At 31.6% G+C, this 17,995-nt stretch overlaps 1 non-coding gene across 1 annotated transcript; it reads left to right on the top strand.

The window, feature by feature from the left end:
• Positions 1–12,707: 12,707 nt before the first annotated feature.
• On the top strand, positions 12,708–12,789 carry Trnas-aga (transfer RNA serine (anticodon AGA)). The gene has a single exon. It is a non-coding gene; the product is annotated as a tRNA-Ser (tRNA).
• Positions 12,790–17,995: the final 5,206 nt, after the last annotated feature.

Raw genomic sequence — 17,995 nt, forward strand, 5'->3', positions numbered from 1 at the left:
TATTCGGTAACTATAAGTATAGGTACAACAAGAAATATTATATACTCCTATTCAAGTAAATATAAGCAGAAAAAATAAATGTATAAAATTAATAAGTCCTTTTAAATATAAAAATATTGTTGTGTCTAGTAACATTTATTTCACCTTTTATTTAACCGCAATCGAAATTCTGCTTGAAAACTATTTTTTTTAAATAATTTGCTTTTAAAAAGTACAAGCTAAACGAAACCAAATGAGAGTTGTAAGTTGTTGCATTAGTTGGTTAAGTATAAACAGACGATAGTGTACACATTAGTACATATTAACGCAACTAATTAGGTATAAACTCGTGTTTTTTATTTGAAAATAAAATTAAATCTGATACTTCAAGAAAAGAGAGTTCTGGCTTTGGTTAGCATGTATTTTCATTAAAGTTTTTTTTTTCTTTTCAGAATTATTTTTAAAATTCCAAAGAATATCTTAAATTTATTTCATAGAGGACCTCAATATTTATTATTAACCGACTTAAAAAAAATACTAGGTTCTCTGTTAATATGCATGCATGCAATTTTCACGTTACAACTTTATACATGATGCGACACCACTTTGTTAAGTATTTGTTAAGTACAAGTATCTATATAGTTTATAATCTTATTTTATCTAAATTGTCTCTAAACCGGTGTCCGGTATAGCTGCACACTATAGTCTTTTCATTTGGCGTTTTAGTACACATTACGTAAATGGGACTTGGATCTACATATATATATAATATATATATATAGTAAAAGATAATTATAGTAGTAAAATTTTGTTTATAATTTGGAAGGGAAAAGGTCGAGAAGTAATTACACGATGTGAATTTATGTGTTGCATAATCTGCCATATAAATTACAATGTCCATTACGGTAAACGATCTGCTTAATTTATCACTTAGGTTTAAAGCTGTGCGGGTTCTTGTAGGGTGAAAAAATATATCTTAATAATGTACAACAAACACAAACTTAATTTTAATAAATCACTATAACGCTTGTATTAACAAAGTTGTATGTGAAAACTGAAATTATGTGTTCAGTGGCATCGTGCGGTTTTTTCAATCGATTTTTATTTTGAGTAATAATACGTGTTTGGACTACAATATTTTTTCCAGAAGATCATAACATACATATAAATAAGCGTCAGTTTTTTTTTTTAAACATAAAATTGGCGAAATTACCATATCAAAAGAACCAGACATTATATTGCAAAAGCATTACGCATCAAATATTATACAAACCTACATACTTTTTTAAAATTACAAAAAAAAAACCACCTCAATCCGACTTTATCAGCTTTATCGTGGTTAACCACAAATTATATCATCCAATAGGGACTTAAAATCAATTAATTTCATAATAAAATGTCAATAATAACACAATGGACAAAAAAAAGTACAAACAAACAAAATGTAATTACAATATGCAAATTTGACAATATCACACAAACGTTTTAAGTCATGATTTTTTTATACGTTTTGAACGCATCTTTTAAGTATAAACAATTTTTTTTCTAACAACATTAATTATTTAGAAATTTAAACATTTCTGCCAATAAATTTCACCGAAATATTAGTTTTTCGAATTTTGTAGTCAATTCATGATGATTTCCCTTTTGAGCCAAGCTGTTCATAAATTAAAACTGAAATTAAATAACATTTTTTAATTAATTTATAAAATAAAGTCACTTTGAAACTTATGTTCTATAGATTTTAAAATCCAATTAATAAAATGCATTAAAACATTAATGTGATTTTTAATATACTTACAATCCCTTTTTTTTGCTGTTAAAACGACATGTTAATTTTGCTTTATATTTTTCAAATAGTTCACACACAATTATTCACAATAATTCGTTGTTTCGAAAAATGCATATTCTGCACATAAAAGTAAACCTGTAGCTTTTACTTTTGTTATTTTTATAGTGATTTATTAAGGAACACAAGATTTAATAAATAATTCTGATAGGGTTTACCTATTAATAATTGATGATTATAAACAATCCGAATCCCCTTTTTATTTTATTTTTAATACAATATTTTATTGAACGTTTGTTGTCCATGTCGAAGTCACAATAATCGGTTACCACGGTAACTACAAATAAAGCAAATCCTTACACGGTGTGTTTTATTATTTACAACATGACTGTTTAAAAAGAAAAAGCAAAGCAAAATGAGCAAACTTGTTCAGTGAAGATCAGTGAGATGTCGAAATGCAGAAGAAATTTTAACACGGCCATCATTTACCGATGAACAGTTAATGAAACAAGACACAATCAAAATGCACCATCATTATATGATGCAGTTCGTTCACCAAAAGTTGCTACGCTTATCATACTTACAGCCACTCTACTGAAGATGACATTAAAAATGCACTGGAACTCTTGAAAAAAGAAATTGATTCGAAGAGATGATTCGAACTCATATAGACAGTTGGTAAACAATTACTTAACAGCCGAAAACCAAACAAATAAAGTCATAAATATTTTAGTGTTTTAAGTTAATTGACTATAATGTTTTGTCAACCAATTGTAAGAGCTGGGCAAAATTAAAAATCGAACATAGAGAAAATAAAACCTTTATAAATCAAATAAAACGTTAGTGTTCTCGCGTCGAAGCTAAAGTTGCTGTAGACATAATAGTATAATATTGCATTAAATTGTGTTACAAGCGCACGGTGCTATGTCGTTAATAAATACATTAAATGTGTAAGAACATTGATACTAGGACAGTATAAAACCTAGAAAATCAGTCTTAAGACAAACGGCGAGATTAAAGTGAAGCACATTTTTACTAGTGCAATTTACTACGGTGTTCGTTGAAATGTCTCTCAGGAGAAACCCAAATGCTTTAGCTGGTGTATAATATTATCACCGTTACATTTAAAATGATTACCTTTTCAGTTTCACAGCCCAACTAAAATGGTTAAGTTAACACTTGCATAAATTTTCTGTCATTACACAAAGTAAGCATCCCGAATGGTTTTATGGTAAACAGGATAAACGCTATGTTATTGCAATTAAGCCTTTAAAATTAACCTTAGAAGTCCGCTGGGCTGGTATAGGACGCATGTATATTTTTATTAATATTTTTAAACAGTTCATAATTGCTTAGAGCTTTATTTGTATAGGGCTCAACAATTATGACATTTTAGTTGGTTAGTTAGTTTCGTTAATTAATATAAAGCTAGTAGCTCTAAAAAAAAATGCATGAATAAATTTCAAGAAAATAATTAATATTATTACTACCCACTGAGTATTATTAGGATACAAGTGACGAACTAAATCTAATGAATGTTGAAGAAAACCTTGTAATTTTTAATTTAAATGAAGAGGGTAGTTAAAAAGAATATGGAATAATGACATTAATTTTGAAATAAATTGCATTGGAAACCTCGTTGGGAATTTTATAGCGAAATAACGTTTGTTCTATTGTAATAATTGTACGATTGTTATAATTTACAATTAATATTATCGTTGTTAAGAATGGGTTTATACTGTCGATCGTTAAATGAATGGCGTTTCAGAGCTACATCTCTCGGCAACTGGCGTCTTCCTAATAGTCATTATAGTAATAATGGTATGTAACCGTGCTGATTTTAATAGCGGCAAGATGGATAGTGGAATAGCATATACATAAACCATGAATACCACTGAACCGGCGGCGAATGATATTATTGTATTTAAAGAGTGAACTGGTAGTAGAACACATAACGGCCGTCGGAGAAATAACAATAAAGTGTGTGCATAATGGGCAGATGCCCGAGGTTGTGTGGTGAATTGTCTGTCTCTCATACTTGGTACTCAAATAATTGTCATACACGTTTTGTAGATGCCAACGAGCGCGCGTAAAATCTCCTCCGGAGAAACGTCGTCCTGGCCGTTTGGTAAACTTCACTTGCTTACACACAAACACACCGTGCACGTTCTCGGATTGTGGCTAAACGGAATCAGGCCGCAAACAGTTAACTCTATAATGAGTTCTTGAAATCCCCTTGAACACATAAAGCTCGCATGATAAACCGCGTTCGTACATAGTATAATGAGAACGCCGCAATTTACTTGAGAAAAAGTTTTTTACTTACTGATTAAAGCGATATTCGTTGTATTGTCCAACTCTTTTGCCGATGTTTGATGGATAATATTGTTTTAAGTATAACACTTGTCGGGGGATAGCACATTGCTTTATGCACAATTGCCATGTTTATAATATACACAAAATTAACTATTGAAGGAGTTGATATTATGATGGAAAACGTTTGCTTTTTAGTATATTTTTTTGCAATAAACATCGTTAAAATATTATATAATCGCTGTTTTTATAATCGTCATATTTTCAACAGAAAAATGTTTTTTTTTTTTTTAATAAAAACCCTATTAAAGCTAAAATAATTTTTTATTTGCAGAAGAGTTTTTTGCTTTGTAAATAAAAAAAATTATCAAAAATTCACGCAGTCGACCACAAAAGTGGCGGCAAGTATAATTTACTAATGCCTATTAGTATTAAGGTATCTCTGGAGTTTATGTGCCAGATTAAAAGACCCTCGGGACAGCCCATATTCGGCTATACTATAACAGCCAACACCATTGCACCACCACCCTTTCCTTTTCTTATAGTTATTAGACACGGCACATCACCTTGCCATAGGCGGTTTATTTTAACGGCACGAGTATTCTAATTTTCGCAGGGGTACAAATGAATTAAAAAATAGTCTGTGATGTCACTGTAAACTTGTCTTCAACGACGAGTATTCGGCTAATAAAAAATTTAATTTGGAGTTATTATTAATGAAGTAAACGTTGAGCGATGCGATTCGAAAACCGTTAAAACGGCTATTCACAAAGTATTCCTTTCGGTATACTTCTCGTCAATTCGTTTGATCTAAATTGCCATTTTCGGAGTTAAGTAATTAAATTAGAATTTTGAATCAAATGTCCTCGGCATTATTTGTACAATATAAGTTGGCTACAATATGTTTACTGATGTATATATATTATGTATTTATATTACTTATATGAGACTAGTGTACAACATTTTCCTATTAGTAAAACCAATAAAAAAAACAATGAAATATTAAGTGTTTAGATTTTACACAAAAATTTTAATAATGTTTAAATGAATAATTATGCAACGTAGAATTAAATACTTTTTTCTCGAAATTCGTAACTCGATTTAGAGACAAATTAAATAATTAATTAACTTGTTAAAAGTAAAAAAAACTATTACTGTATGATATATTATAGTGTCAGAACGGCGCGCAGTGTATGCAAAACGGATACAGGAATGCAATATAAAAGGTTAGGTTTATGTCGAGTCGTACCTGTTTATAGGTAACTACGGTCAATGATAATGTTTTATTAAAACTCAATATAGAGCACATAAATCCATCCGAAATGATGTTTAAATTGTGGCTGACAAGCAATAGTTTTTAAAATAACAACTGCCCTTATTCTCATAAAACAAAAAGATTAAAAATACTATTCTAGATGTTAATATATAATGTGTTTAGGTGTATTATTTGAATAAAAAGTTTACGTGATTAATTTATTTAACAATGCTGAAAAATGCGACGGGATGCTGTAATACTTATACACTTATAAAATTAATGAAGTAAGTGTAAATCTTATACTTAGTGCAAACAAAGTGGACTGCAGGGACCTTAATAGGTACCTACGTTGCATAATTTATATGCGTCATTTAGTTTTTTATTTGTTGAAACGACACAATAAAAACAGCTTTAATGTTATTTACACAGTAATGGACCATTTATTTTGAAATATTTTGAAATTCCCCTCGAAAAAGTTTTTTTCCGAAATTCATAAAATTCCAACCGAGAATGCCTTGAGCGCGCGACATACTGGATTATGATAATATTGCACCAGGGGAAAATGTCCTCAGAATCTAATAAACACTATGACGACGTTGTGAAAAGATTTATCGAGTTGTGATGTAGAACAAAAAAAAAAATTACAAATATAAGCCCGAAATATCAAGAATGTTTAATAATAATATAACGGCGAAGCGTGCTTTTGTTAAATATAATACGATTAATAAAGTTAAAATATATGTTTATGTGAAACATTTTTTTGAGAATATTTTTTAACAAGCAGAGCGGCTCCTGTAGAACACATAAGTGTTTACTTTTTCTGTATAACACCTATTCAAAAGTATTTTATTATTATTTACGGGAGTTAAGAGTTTTTTTTAAAAAAAATTTTTATATGGTGACCAACTATGTTTTATCCAGTGCATGTATAATGTATACGAGGTGTTCATAGTTTTATGATACAATTATCAATAAAAACTATTACCAATAATAATTTGTCGAACAGATTCTATAAGCGAGTTTATAAAAAAGAAAAGTAGTCGAGCCCTATTACCCAAAAGGGTTTCGTGTGACATTTTCTCAATATTGTCACGTGCCTATTATATGTATATATATATATATTTTGTACCTACCCGGTCAAGTGGCCGTTGGAAGTCAAGCGAAGTCAAAATAATTGTAAATCGGCCCGGGGTTTGGTCCACTGTGTCTTTTTGAGCTACGGGTTATGGTTTACACATAGTTTTGTGACCACCGGAATTTCCACTGCTAGCCGGCATCCACTGGCCGGATACCGCAAGGGTACCGCCTTGTTTTAACCGCCCACGCATACCTAGCGCATTGTTTATTAAACAAGTTTTGCGGATAGTGACTTCGACGGAGGACACATACTTTATATGAACAGTGTACACACTGTTAATAATTATTACCAAACGCGAGCAAACGAGCGAATACAGGCGGTTTTGGGTGTAGCAGAACAGAAAAGATATTATGGACGAGCACGTGCGTTTGCCACGCATTCGGCCGATATTTGCTTGCTCGTGTATTAACGAGGCGACGGTAATGCTCTTATATCAATATGAATTATACGAATCATTAACAATCAATTATAACGAGGAAGCTCGCGGCGGTCAACGGGTACGATTGTTCGGGTTTTATAATAGTTAAGAAATAGAGAAGAAAATATGCATAAAAAAAAAAAAAAATTCTCTAGCCGATCGATTAACGTCGTTTTCAGTGTAATTGAGTTGCTTTATTGTGATTATAGATTTAACAATCAAACAAATTTACATTTTATTCTATACAAAATAATATTATGTTAATTGTTTGCAGTGTGCTCGACCGCGAAACGCAAATCGCTTATACCATTAGAGCCCGAAAGAAAGCTGTAGCCGGCCGACCTCTCTTGGACGAAAAACATAATATTATTATATAACGTCTCTCGAACATTATATGATCACTATTACTATTAGTTTGCATTTTGTTTTTTTTTTTTTTCATTATTATTATTATTTCAGTTATAAGTGCGTGTGAGTGTTTTTAATTGCCACTGAACTCGAACGTTTTTTTTTTTTTTTTATTATTTACAGTTTGTGTATGTTATTATTATACCTACATAATATAAGTATTGATTTTCATAGGACGCCGACTGGAGATTTATGGATGTAGAGTGTACGAGACGTGTACTAACACCGATTAAAAAAAAAAAAACGAAAAAAAAGGTTATAGGGCTCGCGAATAAAATAATAGGCGTTTTTTTTGGAATCGGTTCAACGATATGGAGTGCCGCGATAGGTACGAACGACCGAAAAACGCTGCCGTTGGGGAAAACGAAAAATATATTACAAGCGAACGTAGATAAGGTGATAATTTTCAAACACATCATTTTTTTCAACCGTACAGCTGTCCATTGTCGAAATTCGACTGACATAAACTTTTGTACGCTGTGAAGCTAGGTGTAACTATTGTACGTCTAAAGCGCCCAAAATGTTTTGCATTTAAAACTTTCTTGTATACACGTAGGTATACCGTAAAGAACTACTTTAAAAAAGTATGGCCCCCGACAACAGCTGTCCCTTGCTCCTCCCATAGTTACTATACACATACGGAGGAGTGTTCATGAAGAGGATTTATTTTTGTCAATGAAATCTGTCGGTAAGAAATTAACTAATTATTTATATTTCGTTATTGTTAATTAATAGCTGTTATGGTTCACAATTTCAACAACAATGGTTAACAGCCTCGTCTGTGTGCCAAGTAATTTTCAAGAGGATCATTTTGTGGCGTTGCATGACATATTAGTTTATAAAAATTTGCAAACAATTGTTTACAATTGTTATTACTTGTGGCTATCATAATTTAAAACAAAGTGACCCCAAAAGAACATTTAAAGTATGCTCCGAGTTGACGGATAATTTTTCTTGTCAAAATAAATATTAAAATTACCCAATACATAATATAATAATTAATCTTAAACTGTTTAACTATTCAACTATTTTCTACTATTAATTAAAAAGTAGTAAAAAATAAATTGTATTGTCTTGAAAAAAAATCGATTTATTGTTTAATAAATCCAATACATTTATAAATAAATAATACTCACTACAGTCTATCCGTATGATAGAGTACAAGGCCGTTCTGTGGGAATTTCGACGTACAGACAATACTCGGTCAAATCACACGAGTGTTTTCCGAATCCGAGTCGACAAAGATGAAAGTGTGCCTTTATTTATTCACGTACAACCGTGTAGTTGTTGGACAAAATCGCGCTGGTAACGTTCCAATTGTGCACGTCGTTTCTTTATCATCGCGTTCGATCAATTCGGAAAGCGATCTACACAAGTACACCAGTACACATACATTACACATACATTACACACACACACCGATGCAACGAAAGCGCTTAAGAACGCCGTCGTAGGTGTGTAATATTGTCTCAGTTCGATTGTGTAGGTTAGCGCAGTGCCTGTGCGACGCAAACAAATAAGATGGTTCTAAAAAGTATAAGAAAAAAAAAACAAAATCTGCAAAACTTCTTCGGCCGCCCTCGTAAAGTATTCCGGTCACGTTTGCCCGCACACCCGTTAGAAAATTGTCCCATATTTCATAACACTCGGCTCGTGTGTCTTTTACACCCCCCCGCGACCCATTTAACGGTGCCCTGTGCCCTGTAAACGCTTCTATATTATTCACGGCGTGCCGACAGTCGATGACGTTTAAATTCTATTATAATAAATGCATTGTTATACCGAATCGCCAGGCGTTGCACAGCCGCCCAAGACCGCGGGCTAGCGAACCTGTCGAAATCGTGGATCTCTTAGTTCAGAGATGGGCAGAACGTATAGATATAAATATATGTTTATAATTAGATAAATCGATCGAATCCGAATAACTAATACCGTCGAGTACGTACAATGCCACAACACACGTTGCTATTGTAAATGTAACAGGGTGAAAATTGAAAATGAAATATTTAAAAGTAAAAACCAATCGGATTCGTTAAAACATTTCAATAATTGTACATTTTCTGTTTTCGGCTGTAGCAAAAAAATAAATAATGTATAATTTCCAACATTTTTCGTTGTTTGTGAGAAATCGGTTATAGCCGGTTTCGAATTAATTACGCTAATGACTTAAAGACGGTCTCCCTATTTATGTTCGATGTTTCTAAGTGTATATTATATTCGGGCGATCGACTTTTGATTGCACTATTTCATGACGGTATGTAATCATTTATGAAAAGCCTCGAACGCTTCGAAAGCGTTCGTGAATAGCAATTAAAATCACAGTACATTACTTAACCATAACGCATACCTATAGTGCAATAAGTTGCATGGAAGGTTGGACTTGGAATGAACTACCAACTTCATTCCCGGGAGTATAATCAAAACTTTTCGTTCCACCTTGTACTACTGAGCACTGTCTACTGGCACTATTCCCCGTGAACGCATATGTTTTGGCTTTTAATTTTCCATTGTTCGAAATATATGGTTTTCAAGAAACTTTTGGTTGTACTTAATTTACCTGCTATTATGACTGGATTTACTCGACTACAATGCGTTTTTGTGTTTCGTTTTTTAATGTCTTTAATTTTCGAAGGTTCAAAATTCGTAAACTACTATACTGTTTACAGTCTACAACATAAAAGGTTTTTATACTATAATCCCATGCCGTATAACTCCTTTTCGTCTCGGCAAGTCATAATAAAAAAAAAAAAAACACTATACCCGCGATAATACTACATGAAAATATGTTTAGAAAATACAGTTGCTCTTGTGAAAACCAATCGACTGTGATCTATCGCCTAAAAGTATTTTCAAATAGCTAAGGGAAATACGGATTCTTTTTTTTTTTTTACGAATAATATATTACATAATATGTATCATTTTTTATACATATAAGTTGGAAAATGACCGTTGCATTGTCGTAGTATTATCTATGAAATCCGATTATGTACACCAACAGCGGAAATGTGGAAGAAAAAATAATCCGATTACAAAGTTAACGTATTATACCTACTTCACTTCAACCCCACGAAGACTTACTACGTTTTATTTTTACCTTCATAATACAGTTTGTATTTAGCTCAGTTTTACATCACAGCTAGTATAATACCTAGGCACCATTACAGTTTCCACGTCTTAAAATTTAATATTACATTAAATAAAAACAAAATAGTTCTGCTGGAAATAATATAACTGGACAGTGTATTTAAGCTGTACTTAAAGTTTCCGCATTACACTATGTATAGTAGTGGTTCAGCAAATTTTACCATTGAACCAGACCTTTGAATTAGGTATTCATCTTTTTTTAATTTTTTTTTTTACCTTTTTCATTACCATTTTCACTTGTTCTTTTAAACCCATCGGTCATCAGTCATTTTACAATGATGTTTACACAAACAATTAACTTATTTTATTAGTTTTTAAAATATATATATATATATATATTAGACACGGGTCCGGTTATTTTCGTTGGTCGTAGGCCCTAGGCATCATGTCTATAGTGTCTAATAGCTTGTCCCGACCCTGCTAGACCATAATTCCACCACTTTTCCTATTGTTACATTCAAAATACATCAAAATGTATAACTATTTGCTTAAGTAGAAATTTGTGTGTAATTGAATTGATACAGAAAAAAACGGCGTCGGTGGATTAGACCCCGAAGGGTTACGGACCAGAACGGCAGGTCATTATTTATTAACATTTAACGAGACTCGGCGAACTGCATAAACCCTTATTTTCCCCCGCTGTTTTCTTTCGAACAACACCTAAATCCCAAAGGGAAGGCCAGAGGGTAATTTAAGGATTATGATAACGTTTTCAAAGCCAAGGTGCTGAATTATTTTTAAATTAATTCCATCACTCTTGTACGGGATTAACCCGCGGGGTATTAAAAGCAAAACGTCTTTTAATCCGTGCACGGCCGCCAAACTCTGGCACTGACGTGTTCACGAAGAAGTTGATTAATAGACAACTCACTCTTAAAGACAGAGTAGGTAAGTGCTGGTGGTGGTGGTGGTGGTGGTGGTACCTATCTATATCGGTGGCGACACGAGTCGACGGGACCGGCTTAAGGGTGGACGGACGAGATACCTGCTTGTATTTTACTATCTACTCCGAAGTAGGAAAAATCGAGATTTATTCAGAAACCGGCGGAAGCAATGTAATCCTAAGCGAAGAGCCATTAAGACGGGTTTACAATTTTCAAGTGTCTGCCATGGGTTTATTGCATACTCGGGATCCGGAAGGGTTGTCTGCTCAACGCCGCTATGATTATACAACGGGATAAATGTTTGTATTTCCACTCATCGTTGATATCCAACTAATAGCCGTCCGATGTTTTCCGGCATTCCACGTTAATAGTCACAAAATGCAAGTAGGAATATAAACGTAATATATATTCAGAAAACACACAGGTATAAAAATAAATAGTAGAAACCCTTGCTCGTGAGAAGCTATAAGAGACCTCGCCTCACTCGACCCGCAGGATAGCCGATAGGATATTATACCTATACTTAACGAAGGACGTCAGACAGTTAAAATGTGCTCCTATTACAATATTACAATAATTGTTTCGCCCAAAAAAAGATCATTTATCATTTTTATAACTTTTAGTACTTAGGAATCGCTGTTAATTTTGATACTAATTATTATATAAACTGCAGGACGAAGGTACTTTCATCCTAGTTTATTTAGAATAGTCCATGAATTTATTATTAATTAAAAATTATTTTTTTCGATGATTACTTAATTTACGATTTTATAATCATCATTTTAATAATTAATGTTATTTTGTATTGTTCAAGTATTCAAAAAATGAAGTATTCAAATATTCATCAACGTTTAACTTTTTCGTTCGAAAATGTTAACATAATATACCTACCAATATCAGCTATATTACAAGAATTAAGAAAACAGTACCTATATTATTTATGATAAATTACCTACTACTTACTAGGTATTTTGATTGTGTTAAGTACTTTATAATATGTTGTTGGCTTAATATAATAATATAGCTATTATAAGTATAGATTTCGCATTATACAAATAAATATCTAAACAATATATTATTATCATGTATTTGTACCTCGGTAGGTATTTGTAAATTGTAATTGTATATGTAGATTGAACTTAAAAAAAAAACACATTTTTACACAAATATAACTGTTTTATTTTTTTTGTTAGCATATTAAATTTGATTTCAGCTAAACCTTTATTCGGACTTCTAATAGGTACCTCTAAATTTTGTCCATTTTCATGAATAAAATAATAACCATGAAATAGTCATTACAAAATACTAAATCATATTTAATACGTCAAAATGTCCGCAATGGCGTTAAATAACGTCAAAATTTCAATTTTCGATATGGTGCAGTCGTGGCCGAGCGGTTAAGGCGTCTGACTAGAAATCAGATTCCCTCTGGGAGCGTAGGTTCGAATCCTACCGACTGCGAATAAAATTCTTTTTGCGTTTTTTTTGCTATAAAAATATTAACAAATGGGTAGCCGAAAAAAGTGTTGTTTTTACAACGATTTTTTTTTACATTTTCATCATCTAAGATATTTTTAATTATATGTTTTCTTAAATTTTATTTTTAATTCAAGAAAGATCGGCAATAGTTGTTCAGTTTCATTAGTTTGTTTTAAACGCTTTTATTTATAGTGCTATTATGGTTGATCATTTAATACTGGAATATTCATGCTAACTATAACGTTGAATACAATTTTTTCTAGTTATTGTATTATGTTATTAAATAAAGGCTAAAATTAATATCAAAGCTAAATGTAGCTTTTGTAAGGGATTTTTTTCTTAGAATTATAACTCAACTTCTTATTTTAAAAACCACTTAGCAATGTATATTTTTAAAATATGTCAATACAATATTTAATAATAATTGTCACGGCATTTGTAATATTCTCAAAGTATGTTTATGTCGTGTAATTTTGGCCGACAATCAAAAATTAAAATTAGAAATGTTTCAGAAAAATTGCTAAGTATTTAAATTTGTATCAGTTGCAAATAAGTAGGTAGTGGGCAAACTAAAGTAATTATGTCAAAGAAAGAACCGTCAAGTTATTGGATTATCGTGATATCATTCCGAAATCCACAAACCTTCAATAATGCTTTTGGGATTTATTTTACTCGCCCGAACGAGTCCGTTGTAGAAATATGAGATTTAAAATCGAAAAATAGTTTAAATGTATATGATCAACTCTTCAATATACCAACACCAACATAATATCATTTTTCATTCAGGCGTATGAATTCTATGCATTTGAAATTTGAAAATCTGATTTTATAGTATTTTAGACTTAAAGTATATACACCTACTTTCCAACCTAATAAAACATTGAAAAATCCTTTCATAGTGGATTATGTCATGCAGCCAAAGTAAAAAAAAAAATCCCTTTCCATTATAGTCAAACGAAACAAGTAAGCTTTTATCACGGCTTAATAAAAAAATCAGTCAACCATGGAAATTCACTCTTTGCGAATATTCCTAATAATTAGGTTTTAGGATATTTTATGCAATCTATTTGGTTTAACTCAACTTTTTGTCCTTTAAAACTTAAAAAAAATATATTTTCATTTAACATCCGTTTTTTGGTTGTAACAAACATTTTAACCAAAAAAAAAAAGAAAATGTATATAAAATAAAGATAAAAAAAGTCCTATTTTAATGTTGAACATAATTAATTTTTAATTCGAACAATAGAAAAATATTTAAGAAATTAAATATGTAATCAATTAGTACCTCATTCTAATAGAGAACATAATAATTAATAAGCGATTAAATGTAATTTTATATTCATTAGTTTTGTACAAAAGGTCTTAAAAAATGTATGAAAAGCTAACGTAGATGGAAGTTTTTTGCCATTCAATGCATTGTATAATGATCAACAACTAGAATTTTTATTTGTACTGTTTCTGTTGTTAGCATTTCATCTTATGGCTTCTTTTAAAAATAAAAATAAAATATTAACTCTTATTATATTTCCAAGTTCTTTAGGTAATCATTGGCCATAATAATAATAAAAATACCTATTCCATATTGTATTTGTTTTAATATTTTTCTTTTAATAAAGCACATACAGTACTTAAAGTTATTCCAACTCAAGGATAATATAAAATCGATTTAAGATTTTTTCGTTAAAAAGTTTTGTCAAGACATATAATATTAACTTTAATTCTTTCTCCGGATGATCCAGCCGTATAAAGTCATTATCCGTTTATAGGAAAAACTTCATGAAACTCTGAGTACTTCTGACATAAAATGTCATACCAGTAGCTTCCAGTTAATTTGCTTTGTTCAATTCTTTATTCGTGTATTTTTGGTAGCTTACTTTTATTGTTTATAAATATAAAATATATATGTATTATACATTTCTACGGCTATTCCAAAGTTTATAACAAATTCGCATTTTATAGAATAAAACTGTAATCGAAATTAAACTTATTGACGAGTGTTTTCCGCACGAATGGAAGTATAATCGTAGTGGTAGTCATTGACATTTGAATAGTATTTTTTCAGAATCACACATGTTATAAAGTACAGGCCATTTTGCGAGAAAAAAAAATTATGCTTGTAGTGCATTATTTAGGGTACACATCGAAAAAACATCTATAGTCGCCTGTTGACAACGACAGGAAACGTTACACGCAAGCTGGCAGCGGCAGGGGTTGAAGGAATAGCCGGGTACACAGGGCGGTCACTGGGGGTTATTAATGACGTGCATACGGTAGGCAAATCGACTTCCATTTATAAGGTCCGACGACCCAAATCGTTTTAGCGTCACGCGGGCTGTTCTGAAGCGTTAGTTTGGAAAACATTTTGACGCCGAAAGTGGACAAAGGTTAAAAGGCCGAATGAAACGATGGCGAGAGGTGCAGGAAGATAGGTAGGGATTGACGGAAGAGGCGTCGCAGCGGATGTCGGTAAGTCGGGATTTTATCGATACTCCACATAACGTCAATGGGAAGCAGGGCATTTCCTCTGGGGAAAAGGACCGCTGGGTATAAAATATATTGTGGCGATCGTTTTGAATACGTTTTAACGATATAACGGCGCATTTAGTAGAATTTCAACGAGCAGAATAGTGCGTTGTAGGTCGATTGAATCCATTCGGGCATGACCATTTGTAATTTTCGGTAAAGACAAAAGCCTGAATTTTGAAAAGCCCGTGGATTCATTATTTATCTAGTTTTACGACATAACCCCGGTATAGAACAGTGTCCGTTTGAAAATGTTATTGACTACCTAAATATAATATAAAATCAGAATTAATCGGAAAAGGTAGGTCATAGTCAACGTATTTAGTAGATAACATTCGGTTTTGTTCCAAATAACGCGTTATAGGTGAATTATCCCAAAAAGGTTCTTTTCGCCAAGTGTTGGATGGAGGAACATATCCATTTTGCAGAGATAACATTATATTCTGTATTATAGAAAACTATACATAACCCCCCATTATAAAGTGGCTACACTAAATGATGGCAAATATAATTTTGTAGAAAACGATCTAACGCTACATTATAATACTAAATAAATAATGTTAATGGCTACTCGAGTGACTTAAGAGAATAAATTAAACGAATAGCTTATTTTGCCCGATAGTAGACATGAGGCGTAACCATATGCTTTTGTTGCAAAGAATTTGTATTGTTTAAAAAAACTACAGAGAAAAAAAAAGGAAGTGAGTTATTCGTATTCCAATTGTATCTCATAAGGTGTTCCAATGAAGAAAGTCTACCGGGTTGTAACCTTTTGGGAAATTAGAGCGAGTTCTAGGAAAATGTACCTACCCGCCGTTATTTATGGCCGCTGATGAACCACAACAATATGATTAACGCGTCCTGTTGGCGCTTACCACAAAGGGAAAATGGAAATTTATAAATGCCCTACAGCCACCGGAAAGGCGAAAAACCCTTTTTTTTTTTTTTACTATAGATGTATATTTATATTTCCCGCCGAAGTTAAGTATTTAGTGAATAATAATTAAAATAATACTTTGGCCAGCTGAGTTGTAGATTAATATGATGTGCATATAAGTGGCATTTTGTAATGTCACTTGGAGCACTTATGCTACAAAACGTTTGTAATGTTATGATATTTCCAAAACAAGGTCTATTCAGCTATCATTGTTTGTGATTATTTGACAAACTTCCTATATTTTTCCCTTGCGATAGCCTCGATCCCATGCTGCTGTTACATTATTATAGACGCATAAACGTTTATACGGCGATAGTGTTATTTTTTTTTTTTAAGGCTCTGGGCTATTTCCAAACCCCAGTCAAGTTTAAAAGCCGTTTGTACACTTTGCGAGCCACGATGTTACTGTCGCAATAATAAGAAGATAAGCGGAAAAGTTTTGAATAAAAGTTGATCGAAATCTTAAATTGTATAAAGCACATAAACTGCAGTACGGCAAGTGAATCCCCGGAGAAGAGCGACGGTTTTGTTTTCTTCCATTTTTGTTTTCTTTAAAAATTATTCGATGAAGTTCTCGAGGCTATAAAACTAAAAAGTCGCCTCATCAATATTTACCGCGTGTACTTTTTATTTTTAGCTTTTTGTGTCCACCATTATAAACCGCATTGTATACGTTTGTATGTATGTATAATATATTTATTATAATATTATGTACGCCGTTGAAGCCATTACACGAGAATGCAAGTGCATGTCATAAAATATTTTCTGTTTCGGAAATTGTTTCCAAAACTTGTGTAGTTTTAATAACCTCTAAACACCATAATAACAATAGTTGTTATTACTTAAGTGACACTTATTACGAGACCATGGGTTCCTTTTGGTTTTGTTGAGAACATATTATATTTGCTTGAGATTTTGAGTTATATAGCCAAAACTAACTTAATTAAACGCATTAGGTCAGTCGCCTCGATAAAGTTTTTTTAATCAGGTATATTTAAACTCTTTTTAATACAGGTGAATTATGAACCACTCCGTATAAGGTGCGAACTCAAGTATTATTTGTTTTATAAATAAGTATTGACAATCTTATTATACGATTTTCGTAATAAGATATAAATCATTGAAAATAAATGTATATAAATTTATAATAATTCAACACATTCAAATTCTAAAGTAGTATTATAGTAATCACGATCCCTAGTAAATCTTCATTAATTTGATATACTGTCTGTGGTATTATGTTTAATTATTAATTAAACTCTGTTTATTTTTAAAAAAACTTTTGTATTCAGAAAAAAATGTTGGCAACAACTTTGAAACCACAATATTTAAAGACCTTATATAACGCTTAAACTCTTTCTTCTTTTTAAAGAAAACTTCTTTATTTTTCCATTGTCGTTTCCCACAAATACTTTTTGTCGACAACAATAATAATTAGTATTTTCGCTGAACTTGTTTTCTTTTTTAACAGACATATAATGAAATTAAAATATTAATTTATTTTAATAGTTTGTTTCTCCAGAATTAACAATATAATTTTCTAAAACGGTACTTTAATCGATAAAAATTCTGAAACCAGCATAATCAAGTTATATGTTAGTGTAATATATTTAAAAAACGGACAATTAGTTCCTTGGTGATTTTAGTTACCCCAGGTGTCCAGATACTTTATACTTATGTACTATATTGTTATTATTAATACTTATCTATTTGTATCAACAAGATAAA

This window comes from Adelges cooleyi, unplaced genomic scaffold (genome assembly GCF_023614345.1).
Source record: "Adelges cooleyi isolate 19-005CV unplaced genomic scaffold, UGA_ACOO_1.1 ACOO_flye_CR_arks_rails_tigmint_CR_PRNA_108, whole genome shotgun sequence".
In the NCBI taxonomy this organism is placed as follows: Eukaryota; Metazoa; Arthropoda; class Insecta; order Hemiptera; family Adelgidae; genus Adelges; species Adelges cooleyi.